Source organism: Triticum urartu, chromosome 6A (genome assembly GCF_056163025.1).
Source record: "Triticum urartu cultivar PI428250 chromosome 6A, HENAU_Tu73, whole genome shotgun sequence".
NCBI classification, from domain to species: domain Eukaryota; kingdom Viridiplantae; phylum Streptophyta; class Magnoliopsida; order Poales; family Poaceae; genus Triticum; species Triticum urartu.
Genome location: NC_141878.1, coordinates 242,165,535 through 242,184,566, shown reverse-complemented (window position 1 = coordinate 242,184,566; position 19,032 = coordinate 242,165,535). Strand labels below are relative to the sequence as shown.

Below are 19,032 nucleotides of genomic sequence, written 5' to 3'. Positions count from 1 at the left end.
CCCTCTCGTAGGATGACGAGGGAGGATCCCCGGTGGAGTATTATGTTGGTGAGTAGTGGACTCGTGTGCGAAAACTATTTTACTGGTGAAGTTCCGTAGGATAGCTTAGCCAAGAGTCAAAGCTGGCTTGCTGCATCAACCCCACCGCCTTCTTGAGAATAAGCATGTATAGTAGGTTCTGATGTAAGACTTGCTGAGTACCTTTGTACTCATGTTTTGCTTATTTATTGTTTTCAGATTACAACACTGCCTCCTCCGATGGGTTCTATGTAGACCTTGGCGTCGACGAGTGACTAGCCACCCAGGTGGTGACCCTGGCCATGGAGGGCCTATGTAGATAGACAGGCTTCGAGATGCCTTCTTTCTTTCTAGAGTCTGTACCCAGACTAGTTGCTTCCGCATGTGCTTGTATGTTTGTATGACTTGAGTGTCAGGTCATGTGACCCCTATCTGTATGAACATGTTATGTATGGCTCTCTGGAGCCTTTAAATAAAGTACTTGAGTTGTAGAGTTTTGTTGTAATGCCATGTTGTATGTACTCATATCAGGCATATTGTGTGTATGATTGAAATGCTTGGTATGAGTGGGATCCGACAATCTAGTTGTTTATCCTTGACGGCCTTTCTTATGGGGAAATGTAGTCTAGTGTTCCTCGAGCCATAGTAGTCCGCTACAGCCCGGTTCACCGGAGTCCTGCTAGCCCAGCACTACTGCTCAGGACACTTGACTGGCCGGCATGTGTTTCACTTCGTCCCTATGTCTGTCCCTTCGGGGAAATGTCACATGGTGACTTCCGGAGTCCTGCCTAGCCTACTACAGCCCGGGGTTCCCCGGAGTCCTGTTAGCCCAGTGCTACAGCCCGGAATCACTCGTTGATGACCGACATGTTCGATGTGATTCATGTATGCCTGTCTCCATAGGTCTGTGCCGCTTTGGGTTCACGACTAGCCATGTCGGCCCGGGTTCTCTGTCATATGGATGCTAGCGACACTGTCATATACGTGAGCCAAAAGGCGCAAACGGTCCCGGGCCATGGTAAGGCGTCACCCGTGGGATACCGTGCGTGAGGCCGCAAAGTGATATGAGGTGTTACCGGCTAGATCGATGTGACTTGGAATCGGGGTCCTGACAAAAATATATTCCTTTTTAGCAGGGAAAAATTGGCTTTCGCAAAACAATATAACCGTAGAGCCTCCACCAGCCAAATATGCATGTAGTGATAGCATTTACCTGTTCATTGCTCTACTGTGTTATATTGCCAGCATATTCCATGTGCTGACCCGTTTTCGGTCTGCAACGTATCATGTTGCAGACTTTTCAGACGAGGAGTAAGGTGCGCTAGGTCGTTTGTCGTGCACTCAGCTATGCTGTTGGAGTTGATGGACTCACTTTATCTTCCAAGCCCTCCGCTGTTATCCTACTTAGATGGCCTTAAGCGATATTTATTATAGTAAGTTCTCTTTTGAGACATTCGATGTAATAAGTGTGTGATTTCTACTCTGTTATAAATCCTTTGAAGTACTGTGTGCGTCAGCATTACCGATCTACGGATGACACTGAACACAGAGATTTGACCGTCTGAGGTCGGATAGCTACAAGATGGTATCAGAGCACATGCTGAATGTAGGACACGACCACTAAGATGAGCCATAGGTCACTCTTCTCTACTCATTTCTGACTCCTCTCCATTTTCTACTCCTTAGGATGGCGGACTTAAGGAACAAGTTTGCACAACCGGATGATGACACACCCTTTGGACGACACTTGAAGGAAGTCACTAGGTACCTAAACATTGGAATACCAAGCTTCAACGGGACCTACACCACCACTTTACCAGAAGAGGAGAATCGGTTGATTCAAGTCCAAATCCCAAGAAGGACTTCCACACCAGTCACTAAATCCATAGAGTTTTCCTTTAACGCACCCACCTGGAGTCTAGGAAAGAGCATGGCAGCCCACATTGCTATGGGACAAATTGGAGAAGTCTACAAACAGGAGCTAAAGGACACCATCTACCAGATACGTAGGCATCGAGATGAGCAATGGGAGATGATCAGCACCAGGAAGGACAGGTCCATTGCAGCGTTCATCCAGGAGTTAAACCATCACATTCGTCACCAAGAGAACCAGATGTGTGCAAGCATGATAGATTTGTAGAAGGCGATGACCAGGATCACAGAGCTAGAAGAGGAGCTTAAGTCTACATGCGATGGATATGAGGAGGAAATGATGATACTTGTGGAGAAGAATGACGACATGACAAGGAAGCTAGGAGTTTTCTTGGGAGACCCCGCGCCAGGAGGAGAAGACGACAAACCCAAGGAGATTCGTTCTGAAGACTACATCATCATCGACGACACCGACTCCGACCCCGACGATAGTGATGATGATTATGAAGACGAAGCCGGAGCGGATATCATGGAGTCTTCCACCGATCAAAACTTCTAGTAGACCACCATATGATCAGTAGTGTATCCCCATGTATATAGTATAGTCTGCGCGCTGTAATGATAGTTAGATCGATTATATGCCCTTGCTTGTGATATGATTGTGTTTGTCTCATGTGCATATGGGTAGTGCTTTCTCCTTAGATCTCATTCTATTCTAATCTCTCCCCTCTAAAACCCATCAGATGCCTCCGAGACATGACCCCGGTTTTTTTCCACCGGAGCTCAGCTAGTTGATCCAGCAGCAGCATACACTGATGCAGTTACTAGTTCAGAATCAGGGCAACAACAACAACAATAACAACAACCCACCGACACCATCACCAGTTAACAACTTAGCCTGTTTTCTGAGGCTACAACCGCCGGTGTTTTCTAGTAGCACCGAGCCCATAGTTGCGGATGATTGGCTACCTAGGATTGGAAGGGAGTTAACCACTGCCGGTTGCATGGATGCTGAGAAGGTGCGTTTTGCCGTACACCAATTGGATGGACCAACAGCCGCATGGTGGGAGAATTACGTAGCCACTTTTCACATAGCCAATGTTACTTGGGAGCAGTTTTAGCAAGCTTTCCGCACAACCCATGTCTCAACTGGAGCTATGATCATGAAGAAGCATGAGTTTCGCAACTTGCGCCAGGGAAATCGTACTGTGACTCAGTACATAGATGAGTTTAGTAAGCTGTCTCATTATGCCCCCAATGATGTGGCCACAGATGCCACGAAGCAGGAGAAGTTTATGGAAGGGCTGAATGATGAGATGAGCATGCAGTTGATGGTGGCAACATTTAACAACTACCAGGAGCTGGTAGACACGACTCTTATGATTGAAGGGAAGCAACAGTAGATTGAGAGCCGCAAGAGGAAGTATGGACAAGGGAAGTACAATTCAGGATCTCAGTAGAAGCCTCGTTTAACCCCGAACTTGGGAGGATATACCCATAACCATGAAGGCCATACTCACAATGGAGGGAGTTCTCACAACCACAATGGCCCCAACAATGGGAATGGGAATGGAGCAAGCAGTAATCGGAACCGCTCCACTCCAGCCACACCCGCCAAGAGGGTCCTGAGGGAGTCCTGGATTAGGGGGTGTACGGATAACTGGACTATACCTTCGGCCGGACTCCTGGACTATGAAGATCACTACTAGGAAAAGGGCTATAGATGGCGCACCAGAGAAGAAGTGCGCCACTACTATATACTAATGGCGCACCATGTGGTGATGTGCCATTAGTGTGGAAGACACTAATGGCGCACCAGGCACAAGGTGCGCCACAAGTAACAATTTTTTTTTCATTTTTCCAAACATACTAATGGCGCATCCTGGCAAAGTGCACCATTAGTAGTTCTAACTAGTAATGGCGCACCAGCCATGGAGTGCGCCACTACTGTATTTTTTTATTCTTTTTTTGCAAAACTACTAATGGCGCACCGTTGCAAAGTGCGCCATTACTTGTTTAAACTAGTAATGGCGCACTATGCCACGGTGCGCCATTAGTATATATATATATATATATTTTTTTACTTTTTTTGCACTACTAATGGCGCACGGCGAGGAGGTGCGCCATTAGTATGTTGGGTTACTAATGGTGCATGGCTGTGTGGTGCGCCATTAGTAACCTGGGACCAGCTAGATATTTTGGACAGCCACACCTACACACTCACTTTCCCCACTTCATTCCCTCCACCTCCTTCTCCAAGCTTGTCGGCTGCCTCCTCCTCCTCACCTCATTTGCACCATAGATTCATCAAAATTAAGTGGTGAAATTACCTTTTTTTGATAGGTAAGTAAGGGGAAAGCTATCTTCATGTTGTAGATCTACTTTTTTTCTCCCTAGCTCGCTCGAACAACGTGCACATGCACTTTTTGTGGCCTAGCTAGATCTATGTATGTTTGTGGTGTTGCATATGTTTGTGGTGTTGCATATGTTTGTGGTGTTGCATTTATGTTTGTGTTTGCATACCGGTATTTGAAATGCGATAGTTGCCAATATTTTGCCGGAATGTTGATTCATTTCCGTTTCTGCAAGAATTTTGGCACTATGCATTCTTTTTGGTCCTATTTTTAGGGAAAATCACGCCAAATTTTTTCTTGGTTCTAAAATATCGTTTTGCTCTACCCCGCAGGTGACCATGGTCTGCACGATGACCGAAGGCATCGTGAATAGGTTTTTGAGCTCCGCGAAGGCCGAGATGCTTCAAAAGAACGAGACGGAGATAAGATGTCCGTGTCGAAGATGCAAGCTGAAGAGCCTTATTGCGGACCCGGATTCCGGGCAGGTGCGGGACCACCTGATCTTGCGTGGTTTCATGGCTGGCTATCGGTGGCAAGGTGATGAAGATGACTATGAAGTCGTCCATGGGGGCCGGGCAAGAAATGAGGAAGGGCAGCAAGACAACCACCGCGGCTCGGGCGGGCGAGAAGACGAAGAATCTCTAGGACATGGTCACGACGGTGATGCTGTACACAGTCATCATGTAGAAGATGTCGGACATGATGATGAGGAAGATGCCGGAGCAGACGAAGGGCATGATCATGAAGATGAAGATGCCGGCGGAGCAGACGATGATGGACCATCAATGGGCTGGGTGCAGGACCCTCATATTCAAGAGCTGCTTCTCAAGCAGATGGATAACGCAAGAGCTGCCGCCCGAGAGAAAGCCAAGCTGGATCAACTGGAGATAGACGCGGTTACTCCATTGTATGAAGGATGCAGACCCGAGGATACCCGCCTGAAAGTAACGCTCATGGCTCTGGAGATGAAGGTAAAACACAAAATGACCGACGCATGCTTCGACGAGAACATGTCATTCTGGAACGAACGTCTTCCCAAGGGGAACAAGTGCCCGACCAGTTCCGAGGAGGCGAAGAAATTCGTGTGTCCTCTGGATTTACCGCACGTGAAATACCATGTGTGCATGAACAATTGCATCATTTATCGGGACGAGCACGCGGAGTCTACCATATGTCCGGTGTGCGGCGTCACTCGATACAAGAAGAGGAAGAAAGCTCCTTGAAAAGTGGTGTGGTACTTTCCGATCACTCCTCGTCTGCAGCGGTATTTCGCGGACCCTAAGGTAGCAAAGCTCCTGCGTTGGCACGTGGATAGGGAGGAGAAGAAGCGAGAAGATGACGCAAATGACCAGGAGATAAATAAAAAAGACAAGATGCTGAGTCACCCTAAGGATGGGAGCCAGTGGCAAGCGTTGAACTTCGAACACCCAGAATTTGGGAAGGATCCAAGGAACATCGTGCTGGGCGCGAGCACCGATGGAGTCAATCCGTTTGGCAGCCAGAGAAGCACACATAGCACCTGGCCTGTGTCTGTGTGGATGTACAACCTTCCCCCCTGGTTGTGCATGAAAAGGAAGTACATTCACATGAGTATGCTAATTGAAGGGCCGAAACAACCAGGGGATGACATCAATCTGTATCTGGGGCTGCTGGAAGAGGAGCTAGACACGCTGTGGAAAACGTCAGCCAATACGTGGGACGCCGCAGAGAAAGAATATTTCCCTATGAGAGCCGCACTGCTCATGACGGTGCACGACTATCTCGGTTACGGATATGTCGCGGGGCAGGTGGTCCACTGATTTTCTAGATGCGTCAGATGCATGGATGGCACAATGTATCGCCAGCTAGATAGTGATCCCGGGTCTTCGAAAACCGTGTTCACGGGACATCGAAGGTGGCTTCGCGACGATGACCCGTGGAGGAAACGCAAGGATCTGTTCGATGGTGAAACCGAACCCCGAAGACGCCCGCGTACGAGGAGCGACGAGGAAATAGACGGGCTGTTGAAAAATTGGAAAGATTGCCCACTACCGGGAAAGAAGCAAAAGGCGCCAGAGCCAGGAAAGAAGCGAAAGGCGCCAGAGCCGCTGCTGAAGGTATGGAAAACGAGGTCTGTTTTCTGGGACTTGCCGTACTGGAAGATCCACCGTGTGCCTCACAGCCTTGATGCAAGGCATATCACGAAGAACATGTGCGAGAGTCTTCTTGGTACCATGCTCAACATGCCAGAGAGAACCAAAGATGGGCCGAAAGCAAGGGCAGACTTGAAATCAATGGGCATCAGGCAGGAGCTTCACGCTAATGATGATGAGGCAAAGCAGGACACAGAAAGTCGTCGCGAAGGCAAAAAGGCCAAGAAGACGGGAAATGACTACCCTCCCACGTGCTTCACTCTAAGTCAGGAGGAGATCGAGCAGTTTTTCACCTGCCTCGTAGGAGTAAAACTTCCTTACGGTTACGCGGGGAAGATAAGCAGATACCTAGACCCAGCGAAGCAGAAGTTCAGCGGGATGAAGTCTAATGACTGTCACGTGCTGATGACACAGATATTTCAGTTGCAATCCGTGGGATCATGGACGCGCACGTCCGTGAAACGCTATTTCGCCTATGCAACTTTTTTGACGTCATCTCTCAGAAGTCGGTTGGTGTGAGGCAACTCAGAAGGCTACAGGAAGAGATCGCGGTGATACTATGCGAGCTTGAGATGTACTTCCCGCCCGCATTCTTCGACGTTATGGTGCATCTGCTGGTCCATATCGTGGAGGATATCATCCAACTCGGGCCGACGTTCCTGCACAGCATGATGCCGTTCGAAAGGATGAATGGTGTCATCAAAGGATACGTTCGCAACATGCCACGTCCAGAGGGAAGCATAGCCAGGGGCTTTCTGACCGAAGAGTGCATCTCCTACTGCACGAATTATCTAGGCATCGAGAACCCCGTTGGTCTGCCCGTCAACAGGCACCTCGGCAGGCTCGCTGGATGGGGTCACCGTGAGGGTCGCCGCGAAATGCATGTCGACTTCGAGGGTTGACTCGCCGACTTTGAAAGAGCAAACCTAGTCGCGCTACAACACATAGACGTGGTCGATCCTTGGGTGGTAGAGCACAAAACCTTTATTGAGAAGACGTACAATGACCGAGGCCAACAGAGGAAGGACGGAGATATAATCAAAGAGCACAACTCATGTTTCACGCGTTGGTTCAACCAGAAGCTTCTGTCGTACCCTTTACATGAGGATTCTTCCATGGAAGAACAACTCATATTCGCCTTGTCACAGGGCGCCGAGCACAACCTGATGACCTATGAGGTGTACGGTATCAACGGCTACACATTCTACACTAAGGACAAGGACATGAAGAGCGATGGTTATCAGAACTCCGGGGTAACGATGGAATCCTACACCAGTAACGACAAGGACAGATACTATGGAAGGATCGAGGAGATCTGGGAGCTGAGCTATGCTGGAGAGAAGGTCCCGATGTTCCGTGTCACATGGGCCAAGAGTGTCCTAAAGTGGGTACTGGCTTCCCAAGTGGACCAATGCTTCTTCATTACCGACCCGTCAAAGCCCAGTCATGTTGTCGTGAGGAGAGGCAAAAGGAAGATCATCAGAATGGATGGAGTAGCCAATGAGCAAGACTTCGACAAGTACGGCAACCTGAAGATCGAATATGGCGACGACGATGAAGTAGCAGTGTACACCACAAGAAGAAGCAGGACCACCCTACCTAAAGGACGTCCGTTCCACAGAAGAACTCCATTTGCGAAAAAGAAGGGCAAGAAGATTGTGAACAGATAGCTAGCTAAGATCGATTGTATTTAAATCGTAGTCTTCATTTCTTGGGCACTTTTTGATATCATGAATATTTTTAAATTTCATGGGCACTTTTTGAATTCATGAATATTTTTTTTCCAATTTGATGATATTTTTTCATATTCAATATGAAAAAATATTGAATATTCATGAGGACACTCGATCTCGACCCCCTCCCTCTCGATAGCTATCCCCCTCGCCAGATCCCCCTCGCCGCCGAGCACCCCCCGCACCCTCCCCCTGCTCCACCACCGCCGACGACCCCCCGCACCCTCCCCCGCTCCACCGCCGCCGCCGACCCACCGCACCCTTCCCCGCTCCACCGCCGCCGCCGACCCTCCGCTCCCTCCCCCGGCCGCTCCACCGCCGTCGCCGACACCCCGCACCCTCCCCCACTTTTTGATGATATTTTTAAATAACAAATTTGATGATATTTTCAAATAAAAAATTTGATGATATTTTCAAATAACAAATTTGATGTTATTTTCAATTAAAAATAAAAAAACAAATTTGATGATATTTAAAAAAATTGATGATATTTGATGATATCTTCTGTTCTAGTCCTCATGAAAATAAAATTTTTGATAAAAAAACAAATTATTAGATGCAACAAGAAATAATGAAAAAAGAAGTTACTAATGGCGCACAGAGGAGGGTGCACCATTGCTATCAGAAAAAAAGTTACTAATGGCGCACCAGAGGAGGGTGCGCCATTGCTATCAGAAAAAAAAACTACTAATGGCGCACCAAAGGAGGGTGCGCCATTACTAACATTCCCCCTCTAGCTGGATACCCCTTCGCCCGATCCCCCTTCCCTCTCCCTCACCAGATCCCCTTCCCTCCCCCGCCACACCCACTCCGACGACCCCCGCGCCCGCTCCACACCCTAGCACCTCCCCACTTCCCCTCCCCTCGCGCTGCTTCACCCGACTAGGTCGTCCCCGCGACCACCGTCGTCCCTGCACCTGACCAAGGAGTCCAGGAGCTCTGCAGTGTTCTTCTACGCCATCTACGGCCAGCTGTTCGAGCTTGACGACTCTGCATCATGCGGATCGAGGTCTTCTTCCACCTCCGGCCACCGCGGCCTCACCATCGATCCGCGTCACCTCGTCAACCCCGGCCCCGCACGAGCTCGCCATCATCTTCCTCTCGGTGAGCTGCACCGGTTCCCCTCCCCCCCTTCGATTTCGTCTTCCTCTCTGTCAGTGTAGCAAGCTGTTATCCAACTCACCACAGGGCCGACCTTGTTTGTTTAGGAGCATATTTATACTTCTTCTGGAAAAGAAACCTGAACAAAAATGATCTGTGCTTAATAGCAAAATTATATATGGCAGTTGGTTAAAACTCAATTTCGTGACAGATTCCAGGAGATTTGTTTGCTTTTGTGTGAAACACACTAGTATGTAACTATGTGCTCATGTTAATTGCTTAGTTTATGAAAGGGTAATTATGTAACAAAGTAACTGTGGCACACATAGGTAAACAAGAAATAGCATCACACTTGAGCTAGTAAAATTTGAGAAAACTCCTAGGACATCAATGACACAGAACCACAACTGCAGCAAGCAAAGACATATCTGGTGCCTCATAACAGCTAGCAACTCATATCTGTCTTTATTATTCTTCAAATTCAGTTTATACATTCCTTTGTTTCCAGACAAATGATTTGAAGCGATGATGATCCCAATGGCATATTATTAGTGGCTATTTGGCTATCAGAAAAGCAAGAGACACTAAGAACGATCTGCATATTGTTTGTTGAGTTTTGGAGAACATACTGTATTCACTCTAAGAAATAATTATGGAAACAACACTCATTTTTTTCATGGCCTGGCAAGCATGTAGGAGTTCTCACTTGTTTTAAAAAACCCGCATATAGCTCTCACTTAATCCAGTAGCTCCATGGAACTGTTAGGCATTTGTTCGTTATTGGTTGCAATTTTTTGGTCTGTGAGTGGACATAACAGTACACTGCCCTGTCCATGTAGTGAGATGAAGATGTTTGGTCAGTGAACAAGGCTATAGCGATCAATGTACATGACACATGTATCATGTATCAGTAGAGTAATTTGTACAGTCACACCAACTGCTTCACTAATTGAACACATGCTTTGCTTGTGTGTTCCTGCTGCTTGACTAATTGAACACCTACTGTTGCTACTATGGGACAATGTTCCTTCTTTTCTTCTTGATGTTGCTATTTCCATTGAAGTACTCACACGTGTTCTAGATGAGCTACTGCCAGTTAGTTCCCCTTAGACTACATTCTTGATTGCATAGCATAACTCCAGAATTTTGTCATTGCACACCTGCTGCTAGTTAGTTCTGTAGATACTTAAAACACATATCACTTGTCAGGTTTCGTTTGGTATATTAAATCCTATGAAATTATCAAAGTGGGCTGTACTATGTTGGACAGAATTTTACGTTTGGACTTGGGTGAATGTAACCAAACTTATACTCTCAGATTTTTTCATAGTTGATGGTGTGAGGACTTATAATGTGATAAAGTATATATGGTGTGAGGACTTATAATGTGATAAAGTATATATGGTGTGAGGACTTATAATTTTTGTTGGGTGACCTATTAGATCTGGAATGGAAGCTCACATAAGTTGAGCTGATTTTTGTCCATATGCAAGCAGAGGACCATATGGTCTGTGGCCTTTTCAACCATATGAAAGTAGAGGCACATTGTGGTGCTAGTTTGCTAGGTTTTGTCTCCGACCATTGTGTCGTGATGAATTTGCAGGTACCCCGAGAGGCCCTTGAGTTTGCTGGAATGTCGATTAACTTCCGTTCTGGCAAATTCGGGTACTCCATATGTCCTATTTTTAGCAAAGGTCATGCTGAAATTTTCCGTGAATTTTAGCATGACTTTGCTAAAAATAGGACATATGGGGTACTTGCGACTAATGCATGGGCCGGGGTATCTTAGTACTTAGTTAAGTAGGATCAACTGCCCCGCCATTCTTGCTGCATTAAACCATAGGTGGCAATAGAGCCAAGTGATTAGGCCCAACTTAGAATTCTCCTTAGCATCGATAAACCCTAGATGATAAACCCAACATAGGTGGCAATAGAGCCAAGTGATTAGTGCCAAGTGATTAGGCCTAACCTAGGGTGCCTCGGCATCGATAAACCCTAAATGATGAAAACTTAACTTGGCTTCTATAGGGTGCCTCGATGTCGATGAGAACCTAAATGATGTACGCTTAGGCTTTTAGGGTGCCTCGGCGTCGACAAACCCTAAATGATAAAAGCTTAGCTTTTAGGATGCCTCGGTGTCGACAAACCCTAAATGATGAGACCATGATCTTGTTCCTTGACAATAACCAACTTTTTGACCAAACTTTTTTCCTATTTAGAGCGAAACATGGCCCACAACGATGAGGCCGGCGGTTCGGGCGGCAAGCAATTCTGGGAGCTGTCCCATGAGTTGGAGGAAGAACCTCACCGCTATGAGGACGCCGCGAAAGACAACGATCCTGACTACACAACCCCTAGTGGCGTCGGGGATGACACCACTGATGATGGTGCCGCGGATGCCACCACTGATGATGGCGGCGCACACACAGATGGCAGCCAACCAAAGAGGCAACGGAAGGACCGGCGCCCGAACGTGCTCGGCACCATCAGGGAGGAATTTACTGAAGTGAACTCCGACGGTCATCCGACGGCGCCCAAACACGTAGTCAAGGGGTACTCGGTTCAGCTCGGGTGCATTCTCTGGAGCACCGCCTCGATCAACACCGAGAACCTAAGGCATAAGGATCGAGGGAATTTGCGCAGCCTCCTCTTCACGAAGCTGCACGAACGATACAAGTTCCCCGCTGAGTTCGCAAACACACGCCTCTCGGGGAATAAAGTGAACGGTGCCGCCCTCACGAGGATGAGCATGGCCTTGTCTACTTGGAAAAGCACGGTGAAGGCAATGATTGACAAAGGTGATAGTTATGAGAAGATCAAGGCGAAATATCCTTTGATTAGCGAAGATGACTACAAGGAGTTCAAGATCAAGTGCAAGAGCCCCGCAACCTCCGAATCAAGTTAGTGGGGGAAAGAAATGCGGCAGTTGAACTTAGGGGTCCACCAACTCGGTCCCGGTGGTTACAGAGTGGCGGAGCCTATATGGGACAAGGAGGACGCGGAGCGTGCCGAGCAAGGCCTACCGCCCCGCTTCGAGAAATACCGTGACAAGCAGACCATGAACTTTCTGAGGGCCCGGTACAAGGAGGACCCGGTAACAAAGGAGCTTACCACGGATTCGAAGACCAAGGCGCTTGAGCTTGTTCTGGTAAGGAATACACCCCCGCGTAATTAGCTCCATATGGTTGCATTCTAATTAATCCCCAATATTTCTAAATGGTTCATGTTCCTTCTGCAGGACAAAGAGAGCAGTAGCGCGGGGTCGTCTCAGAGCTCCCCTTTCGACACCCCTTTGAATAGGGCGTTGAACATAATGAAAAACAAGGATAAGCTCAATAAGCCGGCGTCAGCTGGTCGTGTGGCCGGCAAAGGCTTGTCCACAAAATGGTCGTCATACTATACTGCTGGTGGGCGAAAGGAGAAAAAGACCAGCTCGGAAAGCTAGTCGCGCGAGGTTGAAGCACTCAAGGCGCAAGTGGCGCGGATTCCGGAGATGGTCCAAGAGCAAGTGCAACAACAACTGGGATCGACGCTCACCGGCACTATGCCTACCTTGATTCATGGGATAATGACGTGGATTGCGGGTGGCCAACAGGGGCCGCCCCCGATTCCCAGCTTCACGGCCAGCAACTCGCACAACGCGCAGGCGGCGCCATTGGTGTCTCCGGCGGCGGCGGTATTGGTGTCTACGGTGGCGGCGCCATTGGTGTCTCCGGCAGCGGCGGTATTGGTGTCTCCGACGCCGGCATTGGATCTTAATGCACCCGGGTGTACACCGGCCGGCACCTCGCCAGCAAGCGGCCCCTCCGTCAGTTGCACGCCCGCCGTTGGCGGTGCCTCGACATTAGCCGAGCTCGACGCCATCATCATGGTAACTAATTAAGCCTCTCGGTCGAGGACTTCATCTCCTTGCCTTTGACTCGGCATCCCTGACGCCCTACATGTTTTCGCAGGGCGCCGCCGACGTTCCGTGAACTCTCTTGCACTTCGTGAACGACGAGTTGGTCCATGTCGCCAAGGGCAAAATCGTTCAACCGGGCAACCCCGTGTTCCATGGTAAACCGATGCCACCCACCGTGTATAGGGTTCAACTGGTTTGGGTGCTGCCAGTCTGCGACAAGTTGTTACCTTTGATTCAACCCGCCGGGGCCGACGAAGATGATCTGATGACCCTCAGCACCTGCCTAAGCTGGCCCCTGCTTTGGCCGAAGAGCCAGATTCGTTTGGGGGCAGGGGACACCACCCCAAAGACAACACCACCAGTCGTGCCGGCGCCAAGCCATGGCAAGACCGCCGCAACGCTACCGGACATGCTGGACATCCCTATGGCACATGATCCGAACATGCATGTGGCACAGGATCTGGACGACAACGACAACGACGACGGTCGTACATTTAGCAATGTTGATAAGTACTTTGCCGAACATGGGTATGATGACGAATTCTGCGGGCCTCTTTCTCAAGAACCCAACCAAGACGACCGCGGTCTAGCTGGTACGGCGGAGAAACCCAGTTGCAACAGGCGTCGTCTGGCGTTTAGTTCTCAGGAGAAGCCTCCAGCTGCCGACTTCACCGAGCCTCAGATAGCCGAGGTGCCAAATATTATCAGCCCCAACACACTCAAGAAGGTGGTCTGTGAGAAGAACTCGGTCCCATTACAACAGAAGAAGAATGGCCGTTGGATCGACATCCAACCGTCACTGCTTGTGCGTCAACCTTTTTTTTAGGAAAGCCTCAAATCTGTGGAAAACAGCATACAACCCATCTGCCATTATATATAATAATTTTCAGCCCATTTGCTAATTCTTAAGGTTTTTTTTGGAGCCCATATTCTTTTTGTTAGCATTACAGCCCAAATTGTGGCCACGGTTAAAAAATTATATGAAATTTTGCATATTTTGGTGCGGTCCGAACTGTTCTTAATCCCGAAATTTCGACTCACATTCAAACTGATTTTAAAAATAAATGTATATCAATATAAAATCCAACAAATTCTCCACGCATAAAAATTGATGTAATTTAAAATCTTGAAATGAAAAAAAAGATATTTGAAAATAATTGCCAGTTTGATGTGTTTTAAAAATGTACAACCCATTTCTCATTACTGATGGGCCATTTTCTCGGCCGGCTGAATGAAAGCTCTCCTCGTCTTGAAAGATTTGCAGCCCAACACGCCTGACAAAGCGACTTACTTGGCAAATCACAAAAAAACTGGTCTGTGGCCGTGGACCCACCTGTCAGCCTCTCCACGTACAGTACTCTTCCGATGTAAGTCGTTCCTTGACCACGTTGACCACGCCGCGCGGAGAGCACCACGGCGGTGGACGACGGCGAGGCCTAGGAAGGGGACGACGCGGAGCCGGGGAAGACGCGGCAGTGGAAGCCCACGCAGAGAGGAGTACGAGGGTTCACTGGTTCGGCTGCGGTGTGAGACTGCCGTCGCCGCAGGGCCTGGCCAGCGATGGGAATAGTAGGGGCGATGAGGCCTCCGCGGCAGCACAGCTGGCCACGGGAGGCAAGAGTATGTGGCACGACCTGTCAGTGTTCTGGGAACGGGGGTCCCCAGACTTGACTGCCTGCGGCCTGCGGCGTGGCTCAAAGGGGGGCCCAGCACGACCCATCTTCACCAACACAAACTCAAGACCCTCGCGAGGGGCCAAGCCTCGCAGGGCGGACGACGCGGAGCTTCCTCAAGCACGGCCTCGTCATGCTGGCTCACGAGGAGGCGGAGAGATCAAGGCGGGGTACCTCGCGAGGTGCCCGTGACGCAAGGCATGACGACTCAGGGCGCCAGGCGGGTGCCAGCCCGCGCAGCGTCCTCCTTTCCTCTTTGGTGCAAAGGGGTCAAGCGCAGCCACGGAGTACCGAGGCATCAGGCAAAGGTTGCCATTTCAGTGCAACGAGACCAAGACCAGGAGGACTATGAGACGGAGGTCACCATGGGGCCCAAGACGGCGTCATCACGAGAGCTTTGCGCAGGCGAAGACTACTTTTGTCAGGATAGCTGATACTTGCTGTCCCCTTTCAAATTAGCCCGCCATTGTTGGCTCCCTTCCCGCTCAATATTTGGGAAGAGGACCAGGGCCTCTATAAATAGGACCGGCCACCCACGTAGCAAAGGGTTCGGCTCAGTCTCCTCCAAGGGCTCGACAAGTAGAGAGGAAGTAAGCAGAGAGAGAGAGAGATAGAGAAAGGTGGCTGAACTCCTCCCAGCAGTTCATCGCCCCAGCCAAGAACAGACCCTCGCGAGGCTGTTCTCCCTTGTATTGTTCATCATCATCAGCCCAAGAGGCAATCCACACACCACACACTGGAGTAGGGTATTACACCACAACGGTGGCCCGAACCAGTATAAACCCTGTGTCCCTTGTGTTGTTCTTTTCATAGCTTTGATCCCAGCTCGGCAGAGGGGTGCAGGTAGGTAGGAGGCGAAATCTCCGCGCGCACCCCAGTGTTTGAACCTCAAGGGTCTGCCGGAACCCGAAATCCGACATTTGGCGCGCCAGGTAGGGGTGCGCAGGAATTCGTCTTCCACCGCTCCGTGCCCTGTCGCGTCGTCATCACCATGCCCGGCGACCAGGAGGGCAACCCAGACCCATGGGCTGCGTGGCCCGCCCGCGCAGAACCGCTCGCCTCAGGCGACCCCATGCCCCAGGCAGCTCGCGGTCCGCAGGGTGCTGCGGGCCGCGGGCAACGCGGACAGGCTTCAACAACTCTTACACCGCGGCAGGCGCGGTCGGCAGCAAGGGCCTCCAATCACGACGCGACCACGACACCGTACACCCGCCGGGAGCAGGCGAACTCGATAGCCGCACTCACGGTGGCCCGAGAGCTGCTGCAGTGCAGACTTCTGGAGGGCGGCCACGACGTGCTGCTGGAGCGAGTGGCAGAGCTCCTGGGCTTCGCCGCCTCGGGGGCTCACCCCTTCTCCACCCAGCTCCCATCTCAAGCCCAGGGCTACCCACGTGGGGGCCCCGCGCGCGCCCGCGGGCTCCAAGGCTACTCCGACGCCAGCGAAGCTGTCAGCGCCGGACCCGCGGCGGCGCTATCCCCGCCCCCGGTCCGCGAAGAAGAAGGACTCAACGCGACCCATGGCCCCAGTGGGCGGCCGCGCTGCGACCCCACAATGGGCGCGTCAGGAAGGTTCCCGTGGCATGCGGGGCATTATGGCATGGCATTCGGGATGACGACGCCGGAGGAATACGTGCCCCTCATGATGGACCAAGGACACCCTCACGAGGACGGACAAGGCTCGCTCCTCAGCCCAAGCTGGGGGGACGAGGCACTAGAACCTGAGCCTTTCCAGGAGCCCCGGGACGGTCCCACTGGCCATGCTGGAGGCAACGAATATCGGGTACCGCTAATTCTTCAGGAGCAGGTATACGCTAACCATGGATCACAGGAGGTGCAGGTCGCCGCAGCGAGCAGCTGCCCCGCTCCCACAGTCTCCTACCCCTCGGGAGGAGGGCGTAGGGGGCTGCAGGAGAGAGGCAGGGATCCGACATTGCCACCGCGACGTTCGGAGCAAGGCGTTCTCAGGAGGTAGGCCCTCCGCTGGGGAGGTGCCCCAGGGCCTGCCCCCGGCGGAGGACCCGTGGTCGTCGGGGGAACCGCTGGCGACCGCTCTACCCCATCGGGCGGCGTCCTGGTTTCCGGTCGTTGCTGATGGCACTAGAGTGTGGCGCAAGGCGGGGCCCTCATCTGGCGATATGAAGCAAGGCCAGTACCTGTGAAGAAGGCCCAATGCCTGTGAAGCTCGCCGCCCCGTGACACTCTCACGTAATAATGAGTGGGGCTGTACACGCCCCGGAGTCTCAGGGGTGCCGGCCTCAGGCCCTGGGGCTCCCTCCCACGCCCAGTGGCAGCACTTAGCTCCGCGCTGGTGAGAAGACGTCCAAGACTAGACTAGGTGCCGGACGCGACCTTTTGTTTGCTTTTGTTGCTCTTCCCTTTGGTTGCCGCTTTCCCCCGCTGGATTCAAGTTGGATTCGAATTTGAGATTTGCGTGTGTTCGGGGAAGGGGTGCTTAGTCTCGTTCGAGCAATTTCTCGCGTTTCGGTTACCACTTCGCCTCAGCTGCCTCCCCTCGTGAGCCCCTCACGAGCCGGGTCAGGCCTAGCTTGCGCGCAGCCCAGACTGCCGCCGCCACGTCCTCTCAGGAGGGCGTCTTACTGCAGGTCCAACGGATTCAATCGGGAAACACTCCGGGCTCCACAGCCTCCTGCGGGCTGCCCCAGGGCCAGCACGGGACAAAGGTAAATTAGCCGACCAGCGCGTCGCTTAAGCCAACCACTTGGCGCGGGCGCATGGGCAATGTAGCTCCTACTGATACGATATACGCAAGTTTTACATGAGGGGCTCCCCCTCCAAAATGCTCTCATAGCTATCAGGCCAAAACCTGAGTTCTATTCATACCGGGTAAGCAGGAATGATGCACAATCAGTCGGATGAATCTCCCAATGCGTCCTTAGGAGCGCCATCGGGGCCGTTGCTGGCATCACTGAACTCGCCACCGCCGCCCGCGTTGCCACCAGCGGCGTCAGGGCCGCCCGTCACGCCGCCCTCGTCGGCCGCCACGATCGCATCGTCGTTGTCCGAGGCGAAGGCCCTGATAAGAGCCTCCACATGGTCATCCACCCAGTGCGCCAGCTCACCTCAGACGGCCTGGGGGACTGGGGCGATGGCGGCGTCGAAATCAAAGTTGGGATCCATGCTCCGGAGATGGCTGAAGACACGAGAAAAGGCGCGCCTGAGCAGGGCGCGGCTCCTCTCCTCCACCAACCTGTCAGCCCTTATCAACCGCGCCTCCAGCTGCGTCACCACGTCAGTAAAGAATTGAAGATTGCCCGCGTAGTTAACCGCGTGCGGCTCGCCGACGGTCTCCTCGCAGATGTTGCCCAAGGCCGCGTTGGCCCTCTCCCGGAGCATGGTCAGCATGGGGCCGTGCTCATGCTCCAGGAGCCGCCGCTGACGTATCTCGTCCGCGTTCTGGCGCGCGACGGCCTTAGCCTCCTCCACCCACTAGCGAAGAAGGAGCACCTTAGCCTGGGAGGTGGTTAGCCCACCTTGCGCCACCTCAAGGGCGGCCCGGGAAGCATCGGCCCTCCGCGTCACCTCCTCCAGCTTGGCCCTCGGGGCAGCAGTCCTGCCTTCGGCTTCGGCCCGGATCAACCCCAGCTTCTCCTCGAACTCGTGCTCGAGGTTCAAATGCGCCATCGCCACCCGACGTCCGACCTCCACCAGGACACGGGCTTCCTGTGCAGCGACATCGTCCTCTGCCTGCATCACCAAGTGCTCCCTCGTCTCCAGACGCTCGTACTCGCGGGCACGTTCGGCGGCTTCCAGCGTCAGCACCTCCTCACGCTTCTGGAGCTCCGCCGAGTCGCCGGAGGCCACCCTCGTCGACGTGAGGGCTGCCTCGCGTAGCTCCACCTGCTCCTCCAGCGAGTGGCACCAGGTCAGGAGCTCCCGAGCCCGCTCCTCTGCAGCCGTCCGCCGTCGGTCAGCCTCCCGAGCTTCCTCAGCAGCGAGACCGGGCCTCCCGAGAGGCCACCAATGACGCCTTGGCCTCTGCTTCATCAAGGTCGCGCTGACGGCACGCAAGGGCGATGGCGCCCTCCAGCTCGCGCCTCTCTGCAGCCAGGCGCAAGCCCTCGGCCTCAAGGCGCGCGTCTTCATCACCAAGCTCCTCACCAAGCAGGCTCACCGCGTCAGTCGCCCTTCGAAGGAATCCTTGGCCGAGAGCGCGACACTCCCGAGCGCGCTCAAGCACATCTTCCACACCATCATCTGCCCCAAGCAAGCGCCGGGGGCTGCAGGTCA

At 52.0% G+C, this 19,032-nt stretch overlaps 1 pseudogene; it reads left to right on the top strand.

Moving 5' to 3' along the window:
* The first annotated feature begins 5,037 nt into the window (after positions 1 to 5,037).
* Positions 5,038 to 12,465, top strand: LOC147964882 (uncharacterized; annotated as a pseudogene).
* Positions 12,466 to 19,032: the final 6,567 nt, after the last annotated feature.